The 17537-nt window shown below is 36.4% G+C and overlaps 1 protein-coding gene across 21 annotated transcripts in view; it reads left to right on the top strand.

Moving 5' to 3' along the window:
• Window positions 1–17537, top strand: part of RIMS2 (regulating synaptic membrane exocytosis 2) — a 482918-nt gene that overhangs the window by 6374 nt on the left and 459007 nt on the right. Inside the window, exon 2 of one of the 21 annotated variants that reach the window (XM_068932856.1) lies at window positions 190–540. The exons of the other annotated variants lie outside the window; for them this stretch is intronic. The gene's annotated coding sequence lies outside the window, so the exon portion shown is untranslated. The remainder of the gene's footprint in view (window positions 1–189; window positions 541–17537) is intronic. 21 annotated transcript variants of the gene reach the window in all.

Below are 17537 nucleotides of genomic sequence, written 5' to 3'. Positions count from 1 at the left end.
CCAATGAATTCTTAAAGCACTTGCAATATATTCAAAGTTCCATAATGAGGAGGGAAAAGTAATATAATGGTTTACACTTTGAAATTTAATCCAGTGGAACTACTCTCATGAAATTAGTCATTTACGTAAATGTTCCGTTTTTATCTGTAAGGTAGACATAACAGTCTTGGGATTTTTTTTTTTTTTCAGCTGAATGCCATCTCTCATCCCTCTGCTTTACTGGCTTACTTCAAGTTTTACCATCATATTTAGAGTCAGTCCGAAGGCTATGGAAGCCTGTAGAAACACTGGGCCACCTTTGCCAGGCTCATCTTTTCCAGGAACGATTTTTTGGTGTTATCTTTTCTTTCCTTTTCCCCCAACGTCTTCTCTGATGGCTTTTTTGAAAGGAAGAGGAACCTGGGGAAATAAAAAGATCACAAAAAATGATTACTTTACTTAACAACTCTTCCAGCTCTTCGGGAGCATCACTTACATTCAACCAATAACTGTGAGACTGCAACAGACATTACACCTTAACAATGAAATTTTAACTTCAAGGTGGGTAAAATTTGTTGAGTTAAAATTAGATCGTGGGGGCTGACTTAATCATGGTTAATAGCTACATGTTATCATAGATGACCTAATCTCTTTATAATTGGGCAAAGGTGAGTTTTCTTAATTTAGTCTCATAGATAGGACAAATCTAATTAAATACTGGTTGCTTAAACATGTCATTCAAACAACAGATGTATTTCAGGCAAATTAATGTATTTTATAAATGTGAAGTTCAAATCAAATCCCATTGTTTTGCCTGTTTACTGAGCTTAGATTATGTGTCCTTTACAGGACAATATGATGTAACAGAAGGAATTGTTATTTTCTCAAATTGTAACTGTCTGTTGAGCTTGTTTAGTACTAGAACAGTTGAAATTTAATCTGGTTGTACTTTTGTAAACTCAGTAAACTTCAGCAACTTCATCTCATGATTATTAAAGTTTGGATGATGCAGTAAAATTGCAGAATCAGTGCTGTGCTGAAAAGCTGCTGCTGCTTGATATTCTGTGGCGGCTTGCTCATGTCGCTCCTCCAAGGTATTGTTGTGAAGTTGCAAAGGGATGATCAGAGAAGACTGAGATTATAAGAGTTAATGCAATAATACAAGACCAAATAAGGGAATAAGAGTGCATTTAAGGAATTAATACATATCATTTTAGGGGAGTAAGAGTTCACAGTAATTTATACTGTTCTCTGATGTTTTCACTGAAGGTGGAAGACAATTCTTTCATAGTCTTGAATTCAAGTATCAGCTGTCATCACATTTCGCTGGCTAAATGTGTTTGTAGGGTGATCTTAGTTGCATTTCAATAAACTGAAATCATATTCAGGCATTTTGATGAGGGAGGAGTTTTTAATATTTAAGTTTACTTATCTTCTAGAGTTTTGAAGTTTTGATGGGAGAGCCTAAAGGATATCTTTGATTTAGACTTTTAACACTTACTTATTAACTCAAACCAAGATAACCATTTTGTTCTATCAGGAGTTAGCAAGAGCTGAACTTGTGTTTCAGAAAAGTCCACATACTTCTATTTAAAAATTCACAAAGAAAATCTTTGAACTGTAATTAACATGAAGAAATTATTTTAGTGTCTTTTTACTGTCTTTGTGGAGACGAAATTTTCTTCTTAAGTCTCATAGTTGTCTGAATACTGCCTGATAACTTATTCTTTCTCTTAATTGACTAAAATTTTTAAAGGTTAGGTTGTAATGTAATGGTTTCTTATAGCAAATACTGTATTACATTTGTATATAGAACATCTCACAGGTCATAGAGCAGTACTGAGTATTTGATATAACGTCAGTGTTGATTCTGTGTGTTTATAAGGGCAGGCTTTCTTTAGAACGTGTATTATCTTAAACATTGGAGGGACATCATATGTTTTGACCGCTGAATATAATTGTGCGTTGGAAGCAGTCGTTCTTTTTTGGAAAGCAGGGTTGCAAAACAGTTCATGTAACTTTTCAAAAATGAGCTCTCCAGTGTGTTAAGAAGAGATCTGTTTCCATAGGCTCTAGCTCCTGCTACATATACCTATTTTTCCCTTTACGGAAAGGATGAGTGAAAAGTAGTGCTTTTATAGCTGTTCAGAGCTCAGATAACACATAGAATAATAGAAAAAAGGGCTGGATGGGACCTCAAGAGGTTTTCCAGTTCATCCTTTGCCTCAAGACATGACCAGCTGTAACACAGCCATTCCTGACGGTTACTTATCTAAGCTAGCAGTTCCCAGCTGTGAGGTCCTGCCTAACTAGTGAAATAAATAGGCTTCATGGCTGAGATAAGAGCATATAACAGGTAAGATACAGAGTTCAAGCTATTCAGCCCTGCAAGAGCTGTGCTGGCTACATGGGAGAGGGAGAAGAGAGGGCAGCCGTGGGGCCAAACAGATCTTGGGGTAAAGCTCCAGGATCCAGTTAAATATGAAGCTTGTCCAGTTTTTTCAAATGACAGTTTACTCCTGAAAGGTATGGAAACAACTAATCCAACTACTGACCTAACCAGGGATGGAAATTCCATGATCTCCCTAGGTAATTTCAGTTACTCAGAGTAATTACCCTTAACATTAGACTTTTTTTCCTCATGTTAAACCTAAATCTCCTTCCTGCCGCTTGCTGCTTACTCTGTCCCCAATGGAAATGCAGCGCAATCTATTACTTTTCTTTTTGCAGCAACCTTTTATATATTTCACAAGTCTGATCATATCTCCTCTTGTAGATTCTCGTTGTCTCCTTTCTGTAGACTCAGCAGATTATATTTCCTAGACTTTTGGCCAGTCTTGTTGCTGTCCTCTATTATTCTTTCTAACTCTTTCTAATTCATCTTTTTTGAAATTCGGTGCCCAAAGCTGGACACAGTATTCCAACCACAGGCGAATGGAGAGGGTGTAAGGATAACAGCAGGTGTCTTACATAGAACACTTTCCTTGTACAGCCAGTGTCATGTATGTTTGGTTTTTTTGTCGTGGTATAGCATTATTGATTCATGTTCAGCTTGTGATCTACTTCAACATGCTTTACTGCAGAAATGCTGTTGAATGAATCATTCCTCATTTTGTATTTTGCAGTTGATTACCCCTGCTAAGCACAGTGTTTTGTCTTCATCCTTATTGAGTTCTATTCTATCTGTATCAGAAGCCTCTTATGAATTTTGCATTAGAGCTCTTAAATAAAATGCATAAACAGCCCTTGTAGCAAGAACCAGGAATTTGCCTCTAGAGAATATCCTAATCGCGGAGCTATTTAGTTAGACCTTCTCTTGCTTGTCCATACATTCACATTCCTGACTGCACTGTTGTTCACTGGTAGGATGGAGAATGATGTCCGTTTTGTTTTGCCCATAGCTTGTTGTTTAGAGAAGAGAGAGCTCTGCATTCAAATCTCCTGAGGCTGAGACAGGCCTAGAACACAGACCTTGTACTTCCTTGGAAAGAGTTATAACTCATACACTATTGTATGGGAAACAGTGTCTTCCTTTGCTGTGTTTATTCAGTCTGTTGAACCTGTTGGCTGACTTGAAATAAATTTGATAAAGAAGTTGAGGTTCCAAAGATACTTACTTTCTAAGGGTTTAATAAAAATAAGTAGATGGATAGTGGAAAGGTATTCTCCGCATTCCTGGCTAAGGAAAAGCCGTCTCACACCATATTAGATGCCAAGGAGTCCACATAGGAGAGGACCGACTATAGACATCAAAATAAATCAATCATGAGCTGTGAATCCTCATAAAATCGGACTTTAATAGCTTCAGTACTCATAGAACTACTTGCTTAAGGAAAACACTTCCCTCAGTTTTGGTGTCTTTTTTACTCCTCTTTTATAACCTCTGGAGCTTGGGTTAAGGATTGAACCTAGAGAATCTCTGGGATTCTTCTGACCAGATGTAAATAACTACAGTGTGAGACAACTACATCTGAAATAGCCTGCATTCCCTTTATAGCCAATGGAGATAGAGAGGTGTCTTTAGGATGTGGTCCTTCTTGTCTTAGATTAGGTATTTCACATAGGTCAGTTGAACTGCAGTTCCCGTTTCTGGCCGTGGGCTTAAAGAGAACGTAAAGTGAGTATGTCAGAGTAGACATCCTGAGCTTGTAGACCTCTTGAGCTAGCCAAGTTGAATCTCACCCTCAGAGTTCTGGCTTTGAGAAGAACTCTTCATTACATGTTCTTTTAAAAATGCCATGATCACTTTCCCTACTGGCCCTGACTTTTATTGTTCCCTAGATTTCTTCAGACACCTCTTTCTCAGTCTGCATCTTTTGCTAATCTTTCTGCCAGTTATTAATTAGGGCATGTTCATTTATCCATATTTTTAATATTTGAGATGCACTGCTAGGAACCTGAGTATGTTTCCAAGGTTACTCTCAGGAGTTGGTATATCTTTTAGACTAAATTTAGAAAGCCTGCAATGAACCAGGTTTAAAAGATGATCCTGGAATATCAGATCTTTCCAGTATGTGGGATTAACCATATCTACCAAGAAAACTTTTTTCATTTCTCTTAAGTGGTTTCTGTTTGGATTTGCATCCAAAGCCCAGCTGTGTACATTACAAAGAAAATCTTCACGTGCCCTTCACCAGTGAAAATGTTTAGTGGACATTTCAAAACAGAAGCTAGAATTCAATGGTTGAAGACAATCCAATTGCTAGATGAGAAGTTAGGAATGCAGGAGATAATTTTTCATCTTGATTTGTCTACCAGTTGTAGACTTAAAACAGTACAATATTCAGACCCAAAGAAATGCAGAATGGCCTGCAAACTCAATTTAAGATGACCGTTTCCCTCCATAACTCACACTCCATCTCTCTTCTTCCCTATATTGACATAAGTTGGAGAGATTTCAATGTGTGCTTTGAATATGTTCCATGCTTTGAATTTCTTCTTTTCTACTAGTTAGCCATTGGTTTAATAATACTTATTTAGCTACTGCATATTTACAAGTTGATAGGTAACTTTTGATTAAAAACATACCACTGATAAAGAAACTACTGATAAAAAATACTCTTGAACTGCTATTTAAAAAAACCTATTGACATGCAGTCTAAATTGGGTGCTTTCTTGCTTGAAAAGCCTGGAAAAGCAGGTATCTGCAGAAGATATTCTGTGGCATTGAAATCAAATATTTTTGCTGAATCAGGCCCTAAGACAATTCAGGAACATGGGTTTTGATTCAGCATGCTTTCATTAATTTGGTTAGTCATTGCGATTATGATTCATTTCATTCTGTGTAACCAACTGCTGCACAGTAAGTGACAGCTGAACCATGTATTATCTAACAGCTAGAAAAATAGCATCACAGCCATGTCTAGAAGGCTGAGGATTATATTTATATTGAACACTTACATGTTTGGTACTAAGGTAAAGTGCTTCAGGAAAATCTTAATTTTTCTCAAACTACTTGTGTCATTACAGATATGAAATATAACAACAAACAATATAAGCTCTTTAAAAATAAGAATTTCATTTTAATTTATGAGTAGAATGAAGCTCCTTGGTCTGATTCTGAATAATTTCTTGGCTTTTTGCATTAGTTGTAAAATTATGCCTGTGGCCGCTTTGCAGATAGTCAGGTTTACATATCAACGGCAAGTTTGAAGAACCAAATGTAACTGAATGGGAAATATTTCTCAAGTGCTCATACTGTTGCTGTATTAACATATATCACGTCAGAAGACATTTCAAGAGAAGCAGTAATTTTCATTATTCTGTTAAACTTTACCAAAAATAGTCTCATGCAGAAATCCCTGGGGGATTCAAAGGTTAGCAGGTTGTAAAGTTAAGCAATAGGATTGAAACAAAATTATATTTTTACCCAGTATCTGTATATTTCTTTAAAAAAAATCATATCTTCCGTGTTTAAAAATATGTAGCAGAAAATCCAGAGAGTTTTTTTTTTTTCCTGATTCTGGTTTATCTGACAAAATGCTGTGGAGGGTGCTCTGAAGGCAATCAGCCAGGAAAAGGTATTTTCAGGGTAGAGCTCCACGTACTCGGAACTGGGAAAGCATCAAATTCGCACATATGCTGGATAGCTGAACACGCAGGTGGCCAGAGATGAATGAAATAAATGGACGGTAGCTGAACATTGATATACATTTATATACTTTGAATTTATTTAGGCATGGTTGGAAGACTGGGGATTTTAGTGATATTGGGTTGTATTTGTGAAAACATCATCCACATAGTTTACTGTGTGTTCTTGTCTAAAATTTGATCCAAGTCATAGATTTGAAAAGTCTTGATAACACAGATATTCTCTTGTATAAAAGAGATTTTTATTTGGAGAAAGGTAAAATAAACATTTAGTCAGACATTTAACTATTAGTATGAATGCTCATAGTTGTTTTACACAAACAAGAGTGATTATAATTGTATCGTTAGACCATGATCATCCTGACATTTATCTGCAAAATTAGCATCTCACACACAAATAACTATTTCTTAACTCAGCGGGACCAGTTATGTACAAGAAGATTCATTAATTTAAAGGAATATGGGTTCAAACAGTGCAGTTGTTTAGATTTCCTTTTTTTTTCCTAATCATATCTGAAATAAAAAGAAGAAATACTCACCAAAACTGCAGTTTCACTATGGGAGTTCAGTCATGGTTTAATAGTTAATAATCAGTTTCTTTTTTTAAAGCTTTTAACCGTTGTGTGCGTAAAGAGTATAGCATATCATTTCCAAATTATAGCATTTACTTTTTTAATAAAGAAGGGATTTTCAGAAAGTTTAACAGTAACTTAATTAGTTCAGTTAGTCATTAAATAAATAAAGACACTTGGTTTTTTTATTGTTACTGATTTGAACAACTGGATAATATATTCTCTTAATTTTACTCTTAGGTAAATGAGAAACAGTAGTTTAGAATTGTTAGCATTTTTTGGTCATTTTTCATAATCAAAGTTTTTTTCTTTGATAGGGGTTTAAGAGTGTTTTATTATAGTAATCCATGAAAAATTTGCCTTTCAAAAGGGCTGCTATTCGTAATACAAGTAAGACTAAGTACATCCTTAATAAAGATGACCTATTTTTAAAACAGCTCCTGCCTCGCATCGGCGCTGCTGGGAGTTCAGTAAAGCTGCCCACAAGAAAGATGGTAGCTTGTGATAAAAGAGGAGAAGTGCCATTAAATAACTTCTTTCTTGGATATAAACAACTTTATTCAGTATTTATAAGGTTATTGAATGGTATTATTGTGATGAGGAATGCAGTTTATGCCAGAGCTCTATTGTGCATTTCCTTTGCTTAGTATGTTTGGCTGTTGTTAGCATCTTATTTTAGGGATGATTAGAACAGCTGCATAATGGTTTTTATATTTACATTACTAATATGTATTCTAGCCTTAGTTTCAGTTTAATAAAGCTTTTCTTTGGAAATTTGATAATTGTGATACAATAAAGCGAAACCTGGAAGTAAAGGACTGTTAGTGAACTCTTGCCCATTCACCTGCGTATTCTGTGCCCTTTAGTTCATACTTAATTTTAACTTGCTGTAATGAATGAAAACCTGTATAATAATTTATACTGAAGTTTGTAACTCACTAGATTCACAGCTAAAATGTGTATCCCTGCCCTTTCAGTATGGCATAAGTATTTTGCACCTATTTTTACAGAGGCTGGCTTGATCCTGGTGGCATGGCTCTTAGCAGGTTGCCCGTTGAATCGAGGCAGGGGTAGGAAGAGCCTGCTCGGGTGGTAGGGCCAAGTGGCCGTGCAGGCACCAGACCTGCAGCTCCATCCCTGCCGGCATTACCACTCCCCATCCTTGTCCCACCACGAAGGACAGGAGGACCGTCTAGTGCCACTGGTCCAGGGAAGTTCAGCCGATTGAAAAAATTCCTCCTTCTCCCCATTTTAACAGGGTTATTTTAAATGGAGATCAAGGACGTCATCGGGTTTAGCGCACGGTCTCTGCGCTCTGCTAGCATGGCCGAGGGCTGGCAGTGACTGCTTACAGCAGCTTTCCAAGTTTTGGGCAGCAGTGGACTCCTGGTTGTACCCACACGATTTTCACTGTTAGCCTCCTGCAGTCTGCAGTGACTGGTCGTGTTGCAGTCATGGAGAAAAGCAGCAGTCTACATTTATGAAATGACTGCTGATTTTGAAGGCTCAATTTAAGGTCTATGAGCAGATGGGGTCAAAATGTGCATTCAGAACTTTTCTGGGAATAAAGCTAGGAAAACATTCATAAAATGTTTCTGTTGAATAACTTGAGTCAGAAAACAATTGCTTGTGTTTCTTCAGGTAGAATGAGCTTTTATGTCTGTATCAAACAGTGTATGCGGTTTTTGTCTCAAACAGACACTTTTAAAACCTTGATTTTATATGATCTAATAAAGTGAGGGTGGAATCTAAAACTTTCTGATCTAACAGGACAGGTCTGTTCCGACCATAGGATATGGAAGGAAAGGAGGGCGGAAATACTTTACTTAGATGAAGCTAGCTAAGCAGATGGGTTCCAGAAATTGTGTTGTTGCCTTTTCTATATATTAAAAAAAAACCTTGTGATCTGGGACGTAAATAATGACAGATGTGTAGCAAGGGTCCTAGCTGTAATTGCTGCATCCATAAGCTTTTATATTTTCACAGGTGACATAATGACCGAAGGCTCTTTTCATTGTGTGAAATAATGGGAGCTGTTTTGCCCCTAGTATTTGAGTTTCTGTATGGAGATAAGATCTGATTGTTCAAATTATGTGATGATTTTGGCTCTAAGTTTATTTGTAATTTACCTGAAATACAGGCTACATTGATATTTTAGATAAGAGAGGAGGTATGAATAATTTTGTTGTAATTTAATCTGCTATTAAAACAGCATTAGATAGTGAATCCTGTAGATTACAACAATTGTGGTTGAATTTAAATATGCTGAGGTCATGAACTACTGAATCTTTATAAGAGAGCACAGAGGAACACAAAGCGTGAGCGCTGCTAGAGTCTATGCAAACACAGAAGCAAAAGATAAACCCTGCATTAAAATGCTTAGAATTTTTGTAATTGTAATAAAAGTAAATAGTCTTAAAAGCTTATTTGTTCATGTGATATGTAACCTAACTGTATTGATTTTTTTTTTTTGAAAAAAATCACTGTTTAAGAAGTAAAATTAAAAATATTATCATATGGGTAACAACTTCCTCTAGTGTCTCGCTTCCTTATTTTTAAACAGCACTGCCATTTAGAGGGACATTTCATTTTTCAGGAGAGAAATAAATCTGTTAGGACTAGGACTGTTATCTAGGACTATTAAATATTCAAATATTTTGTACAACTTGGTTGCTAATATTAGCCTAGTATTCTTTAGGAGCTATGCTGGTTAGAAAATATCTTTTCTCTGTGATTTCTCTAACGGTCATCTTTCTTTGCTCTGTATTTCACTGAAAATAAAACAACGCTTCCCCTTCTTATGCCTCCCCTCTAGGCTGCTGGTACAAGTGGCTATGCAAACAATATTTTAACATGTTCCTCTTGTATTATACCCCAGACTGAGTGTGATGGTCCTCTTTGCAGAATCAAAGCCCACTCTTCTGGAATGATTTGCTGCCCCAAAATACGAATGAATTATACATTTAGAAAATGTCGTATTCACTCAGAAGGCAGCAATTTTATTAAAACTAACTTCCTTTTGAGCATTTTTTCTATAAATATCAGACACAAATTCCTGGAGGGTAGAGTAGGCTTTTACTTTTTCACAGGTTAATATTCATACTGTTTCAGTGTCCAGTTCAACAAATATCCAGTGTCTGACTGGATTACAGTGACTCCATTACTGGTTTGTATTGCTGGCTTGAGTGCCTGCATTATTGTAAAATGAAATATTTAGAGGTCTTCCTGCCCACTGTATGTAAAGAAAATGGACTTACAGTAGATGGTTTTCCCTGTAGAAAATAAGGCTGGAATTTTCTAGAGATCTATCTGAGATGATACTGGAATTATTTTGAAATAAGGAAGATATTATGAACAGCATGCTCATTTTAAACAAGATGTATTTTTCCATCCAAGAAATGATATATTTCTTCCTGTACTCCAAATATATTTTAAATTATCTAAACAGCAGGTTGATATTTTAAATTTTACATATATGTAGGTTAGCTGAGATAGGCTTTTCCAAATCTTATAATTTTGTATCCATTTTATACACAATAGTTTTCTGGGAGATGACCAGTCAAGCCTGTCAGTCTTACAGATTTTAGTATAGACTAATTTAAAATTTTTTACTTTTCCTAAATCACAATTTTTTTATAGACGATGCTCGTAAGAAAATATTTGGTTTAGACCACATCACTGGCAAGTAAAACACTTTGTGATGCTTTCCTGAAAATTTTGTTTCCATAATAAAATGATTTAACCTGGTATTGGTTTAACTTAGATTCTTTTATTCTGTTATAAGTCTGCTGATGTCATTAGATCACTTCTGATTTAATCTTATTGTCAAAAAAAAAAAATCAGTACTATTATTCCTCATCATTTACGTCAAAACCTATGAGGGCAATGCTGGAGTGAGAGACTGCAGATGGCCTCTCTCCTGTCCTTGAGAATTTAAGTAATGAAGTTGTAGTTTCTGAACTTGCTCGGTTCGCTTTGGCATGTTGGCAAGAATGGTAAACAGAAGGGAGGCGTAATGCCCATGAGGGGTAAATCCTGAAACAAACCAAAAAAATTCTGTCATTTTGGAATTGTATTCTTTGGTCTCGTAAGACTTCTCTTGTTCTCATTTCATACAGAGGACCCTTACTGTATTGCCAACATTACTGCACCTACTTCCAAATATTCTTAGGTTTACTGCTAATATTGCTTGAGTTGGAGGTAGATAAAATGAGAGCATGGGTTGTACATTGGCCACTAATATTTTGCTGATGTCTTTAATATTCTTAGACAGTAAGGTGTTTTCTAATAATTTCTTCAAATACTGATAATGTTTTTCCCTGATAGAACTGGATAAGCATAATAATGTCGAGTGTTCTACTAGATGATCTTTATGTAGCTAAATAAATAAAATCTATAGAACAAATACAGAAAAGTGAGATAATTTGCCCAGAGTACCCCAGCAAGTAAAATGACAGGTATTCATTACAAATATTATAATTAATCATGCTATGCACAGTATCTGTTAAAAATGAACTTAGCTGTCTTCTACAGAGTGGTAAAGAAGTTAGCAGTCTTTATAGCTTCAGCACTTCGTGTGTTCGTGGTTGCTTCTAAGGCTTCTTCCTTTCCAATCTTTTGTCTTAAATTCTTTGTTAATCTCACACACCTTTGGCTCCTGTGCTACCTCCAAATACTTTTGTGTACCATCAGTTTGTGAAACAGGTACAGTATAAAGGTTAGTATTATAATAAAGAGTGAAACTATCACAAAGGTGATAAAGCTTTGAGTCAAATTTCAAGAAAAATTGCAGGTATAACAAGTACTGTGCTTTTAATAACAGAAAAAGGAGAGTAGAAAGAAACTGTAACATTATATCCACAGTTATGACATCAGCCTGTGTATAGATAAATCTTTAGGTTTTTATTTGCTTGCAGTAGATGAATGGAGGACAACTGGGCTTACAGTGCTTCTATTGTTCTCTTTTTTTTACAAACTAGCCTTTAAGAGTGCCCCTCACTATTTGAGTTACTTGAATCAGTTTTGGTATACGTTTTTCTGGACTTCAAAAATATTTAAAGAATAATTCTGATGTGAAGCTAACAGAAAGCTATATAATTTAAAATGAGTGTAAAGCAGAAATTATGCACTTCATTTGTCTAATAATGTAGATCTGGACTGTCCTGTGTACGAGCGTGTAGTCAAGTAAGAATCAAAGCAGAGAAATTTAAAAAGCAAGTATTTGATTAGTGATATTTCCAACGGCTGGTGTTTGATAGCTGAAGCTTTTTTTCTGTGCTGTCAGCTACAGCAGTGCATACCGAAGAGGTTTTTTTCCCGCGCTTGTGACAGACAGTCATGCCAGTCAAAATGCTGGATGCCATCAGTTTCTGTTCATTTGCTTATTCACTTTCTTGTTTTGCTACATCCTACTTGTGGTTTCTCAGTCTGTCAGACACACTTGAAGGAAGCTGTAGTCTAGATTTCTAGACTAGTTTCTTTCTTTTTCCCTGTACTGCCTTTTTTTAATAAGCTGTTTCACTGAGCTTTAAGTAGAGTAGATTGATCTAAATTCTTGAGAAGATGGAGAGATTGACTCAAGACATCTGTTAAAGAGTGATACCAAAATGCTGAACATACACAGAGAGAAAGCACCCAACCATGATACTAACTGTGTGCCCAAGAGGGATATAAAGCTCCTGCATTTCTTTTACGGGATAGGAAAGAGGCCTGCTACTACCCATCTCCAGCAACAGTGTGGGTGTTTTGTTGGGCAGAGGTGGAGAGGGAGCTGACCTTACCTTTGTTCCCAAGTTGTGTGATCATCTGAGCTGTTTCGAAGAAAGAAGTGACTAGAAACAGGAAGAAACCTGACAGATTATCCCTTAACATGCCCCAAATGCATTATCACAGCCTTGAACAAATGTTGCCTCTGAAGCAGCACAAGTAGGTTCTATTCCATTCCCTGGGCTTTTAGTGAAAACAAGAGCAAAATCGCACTGTCCAGGAGACTCGTAGCTCAGTGTGTTTGTCTTTGTCTCTCTCTGCTTATTTTCTGTCTTTCAGGAAGGATGTTATTATTGCAGAAAGTTTTCAGTGAGAAGGTGGGTCATTCAATTTAAGGAGCATAGGAATCCTGAGCGCAGTCTAGTAATTGTTAATAAAGACTTGCAAAGTCTTGATGTTCCAGACTGAGCATGTTCTGTCAGTGGCTTCTCGGAATACATTTCCTGATCTCTGCAGCTTGGCGTATGTCCAGGTTCTCTAGATCCAGATGTGCAATTCAGCTTTAAGGTTTACTCCACAGTAAGACAAAATTGAAGTGTGTGCTCTCCAGTTCTGCTGTGTCCTGGTTTCCACAAAAAGAAAGCCCTGCTGTGTGCATCAGGTGAGAGCTGTGGCATACTACAAAAAATAACTGTTACAAGTGATTAGGGGATGAGGATATCTAGGTGCACAGCAAAAGGTTTGTTCAGATGCATCCTAGGTCCTGTTCTGAATCCCTTTACCTCCAGTGTGCATTGTGTTGTGGATTAATCAGCAATGTGTATGGCAGCGAATTCTGTAGTTTGTCCTGCGGTAACGTTTTTAACCACGGAATGTGTGACATGTACTCCCAGGTTGTTTTTCTTTGAGAGCGAGGTTACTGAATTCTGTGCAAGTTACATTTCTCCTCCTCAGTGGAAAAAGTCGTAGTAGTCTGATTAGGAAATGATCAAAGCATGAAGAAGAGTGACAGTGTCTTCATTTGAAAAGAAAAAGTGCAGCCTCCTGGGTACTTAAGGCTTTAGAAACACTCTTTGCCATCAGTACAACTGTGCCTCCAGGAGAAATGAGGAATCGGTGTGACCCCATGGCTGCGCACTTGATAATCATTTCACTCTTAATAATCTAATCCGTCCATTGTAATGAAGCAATTAGCTTGCTGTGCCCCTAGCTGTAGTCTAATAGTGAATAATGACATTTAGTCTTATTTTAACAGTTTTACTGTTAAATGCTATTAGGTAGGGGTTTATTTGACCTGTCCTTTCAGGCCTCATACACAGTAGACAAAACCTGTTTATAAATCAGGCTGTCTGTTGTGAGAACATTTATGATGGATGAATTTAGCTCACTGTCATAAATTTCTTTGGGTCAGAAATAAAGGTAATATAACATTGATGGAAAAAAAAAGAGAGAAAAAATAAAGAAAAAATAAGGGGAAGAAAAGGAGAAACCACAGCACTAAATCTGATAGGTATTAGTTCCTCTGGTTTTATTTCAAGTGACCAAAGAAGTGATCTGTGACAAAATATTACTCATTCCTGAAGTGTTTTAAAAGTTTCTTTGATGATCTGGTCAGCTAGAATCTTCCCTGTGTTTTTCAGTTTATTTTATGGTCTAATGCTCCATTTTGATTTAGGTTATCTTTCTACAGCTCTAAGTTTAAAATGTGAGCAAAAAACCTTGTATATTTTTAAATGGGATAAGAAGAAGATTTTGATTGATGTATTTTATTTTATTTTATTTCCACACTCTTCCATTAGAATTTTCTATCACAGTATATCGTGCAGAAATACTACCAACTATGTATGTTCTTTCTGGCCCCCATAGGATATTGTTGCCTCCTCAGTAATGTCTGGTTGTACACAAGGCTTCACTGGAGTTTCTGAACTTTCTGATGGGATTTGCGTGTTCACCGAGCTAACGAAAGAAATCTTTTTTTCCTCCAATTTTTCTTAGGATTTTTTTTGAACTTTTCAAATTGTGACAACGTTGGTAAAAGCCAGGCAAGTTTTGATAACTGGTTTCTGCTGGAAGAAACCAGGATCCCTGCCAGCCCCTCTCCGCAGACCCTTAGCAGCCTTGCTGTGGGCTGATGGGGAGCCGGAGTCTGGATCCTTTCAGTTGTGCAGACTCCAGTTCTGCAGCGATGGGGCTGGCTGGAACATCTAGGACCCTTACTTCTTGGCAGCATCCCAAATGACTTGTACCACACTCCAATTCCCATCAAACTAGGTGGAAAAAACAGTACTTTCACTTGGAGAAAAATTCTAATTTTTTGGTGTTCATTCATGACATCTAAATCTTACGTGAAATGGAATAACCTCTAAGTTTGTACCTTATACTTTCCTTTCCCTTTGTGGATTTTGAATGTTCGGTCTGGATTTTTTTTGGTATCTCGAATATAATGCCTTTCTCTCATTTATCTTTCTATCTTCAGTCAGTTACAGAAGTTTGTTTTAGAGCAACGATTATGCCTTAGAGTACACCCACAAGTATGCATGAAAATATTAAATCATTAAGGAAGTGTCATCTGATGTGTTTCCTGGGTTAGAAAAACAATTCATCCCAGTTAATCTGTACGAAGAGAGATTATTATTAACTCTGACCATCTCCCCTTTACTGGAGACAGGGAATCTCCAGCTAATGCCTGAGACAGTATAAAAACACTAAGTTTCCACCCAGAATGGGCCAACAATGTTAGTTTCAGTGCTACTTATCTGTTTGATTAAAATCACTTGCTGAATCAACGCTTCATCACTGCATGAATCTGACAATACAGTGAGCTAAACCTTTGCTATAAAAACTCCAATATTATCTATACTCTATAGTGTTTCAATATTCTTTTCTATGTCTACAACACAACCAATAAATAGGATCTACTTCTAATTATTTTTAACATTTAACAAATAACCTTCTGTTGTCTCAGAATAAGAATCTTAACTCCCTAGAAAACTGAATTAGTCCCCATGCTTAGATGATAATACAGAGAAGAAATTAAATTGCCTACCTTTCACTATTCTTATCTAATTTATATTGTGAGCTTTTTGGGGCAGCTGACAGGATTTTTTATGTGTTTTTGGAAGTGCTTGTTTACTTAGGGTTATGTTAGAATTTGTAGTAACTTTATGCCTCTCTGCAAGTTTTGTTAAAATGTAATTTTGATTGACACTCCCCAGAGGAACTGCTCTTAAATATGTCTCTCTGCTTTTATTAATTTTTGCACAACGCAGAAGAGAGCTCATCCGGAGAACTTAGGAAGAGGCAACAATAAAGATTTATAAATGAAACAGGAGAATAGTAAACAACTCATAGAACTAAGAGCTATTTCAAACTTATAATTCTTTGAAGGCTGCATCTTTGTTGATCAGTTTCCTAAAATAAAACTAGTGCTAATTACTAAGCCAGACCCACGGTGTTTTTTTTTTTCTTTTCCATTTATCACCTTTATTAGTCAAAGAGATTAAGGTAAAAACTAAGCAGTATTTCACACTCACACCTGTTTTTTTTTTCTTATGTTTGTCACTGTAACTGTCAGAATTTGAAAATTTTGGAACAGCCATCTAAAAAAGGTTGGGATTTGAGAATAGCTCCCTTCTGTTTCCTGTTTTATAGCTTCCTCTGCCATATGAATTTCATGTTGGGCTCTTCTCCCAGTACTAGTTTACTGGCCCACTTCCACCGGCTCAGACAGCTGCCCTCTTAGTCAGGGGTCAATCTCTGAAAAAATACGGTGCACAAGGAGAGGCAACCGAATAAGAAAGGGGAACCTATCTATCTGAGCTGTTGACAGATAGCAGCTTGGAGAAAAATGTAATTTCTCCAGTATTATCTTTGAACTGAAGAACAGCAGTCGGGTAAAAATGCCCTAGTTAGAAAAGTATTTTGTAAGATGCAGATTTATACCAGCTGAGAATCTGCTGCTATGCCTTTATTAGGAGACTGAGTAAGTCACAGTCCATTTTCACTTTCCATGCTGGTATTGAGGAAATTACCATGGTATCAGAAAAACTGGATGATTGTGTTTTCCTATTTTCTCCTGTGTTTGTCTAGAATTTCAAATGAATAAAGCTTGACTTGCGGGTGATGTAGATTACTCATCTGCACTTGGGAGAATATAACTACTTCCTTCTCTTTCACCTTTCTTGCTTCAAGCCTGAATGATTTCATAGCATGTTGTTCCGGAATTGTGTTTATTTCCTGATTCAGGTTACATGTACAAATCTATGTGAAAACATGGGATGTTATGGTGGTGATGCTGTCGATTAAATAACTAATAATAATTTAGCAAAGAGATTTGCTAAAAGTGTTTCTTACAGATGGACAGTCATTTTCTTGAAAAAGTCAGTTTTTTTTCCTGAAGATCCTTGAAACTCAGGAGGAATTTTTTGTTAGCTTAGAAATGATTTGTGGAGCGGTGATCGGTGATTGAGTGTTTTATGTTCTGAAAGTTTTTGGCTTCACATTCTGTACCTGATAATCCATGGCAGACCAAAAATGGATTTAGAAATTTGGATCAAACTTTGCTTTTCACCTTTTAGTTTAATACTTTATTGTTATCCTCAACTCCTTGCTAATTATGAATACATGTTCAAGGAATTGGACTTTTTGGTGAGGGTTGTGTGTACTTGACCAAGCAAAAGCTCATTGTCACTCAAAGTTGAAAAGCTTGTCAAGAAAATTTTCAGGACTTCTGTCTGGAGATTAATGTGGTGATGGGAATGAAAACATATTCTTTTCTGTCCTTCAGAACTCTGGATTATGTAAGTTCTCATTTCTCTTTCAATTTCTGTTAGAAAATGAGAGGTCTTCCAAAGTGTATGAAGGAATAGATGACAGAAGATTAAGCTGACTAAAGAAAAGTCTTAATACTAGAATAGTAAGACCTTCCTAACATCCTCACTCTGAAAAGCAGGCTCTTTTCCTTCAAGCAACAAGGTAGAGGAACACAGAAGACCACCTGGAAATCTCTGGGTTTCCATCTGAAAGCATTGTGTTATTAGATTCCAGTCACTACCCATTTACTTCAATTCCTAATTCTATTAGCCAGAGAATTAACAAACTGTGGACGTCAAATCTTTTCAAATGTTAGAATGATAGAATTTTTAGAGGTTTACTTTTTCAGGATGGATACAGAAATCAGGGTTCCTATGT

The sequence above is a fragment of the Struthio camelus genome, chromosome 2 (assembly GCF_040807025.1).
Source record: "Struthio camelus isolate bStrCam1 chromosome 2, bStrCam1.hap1, whole genome shotgun sequence".
NCBI classification, from domain to species: domain Eukaryota; kingdom Metazoa; phylum Chordata; class Aves; order Struthioniformes; family Struthionidae; genus Struthio; species Struthio camelus.
This window is presented reverse-complemented; position numbering and strand designations above follow the sequence as displayed.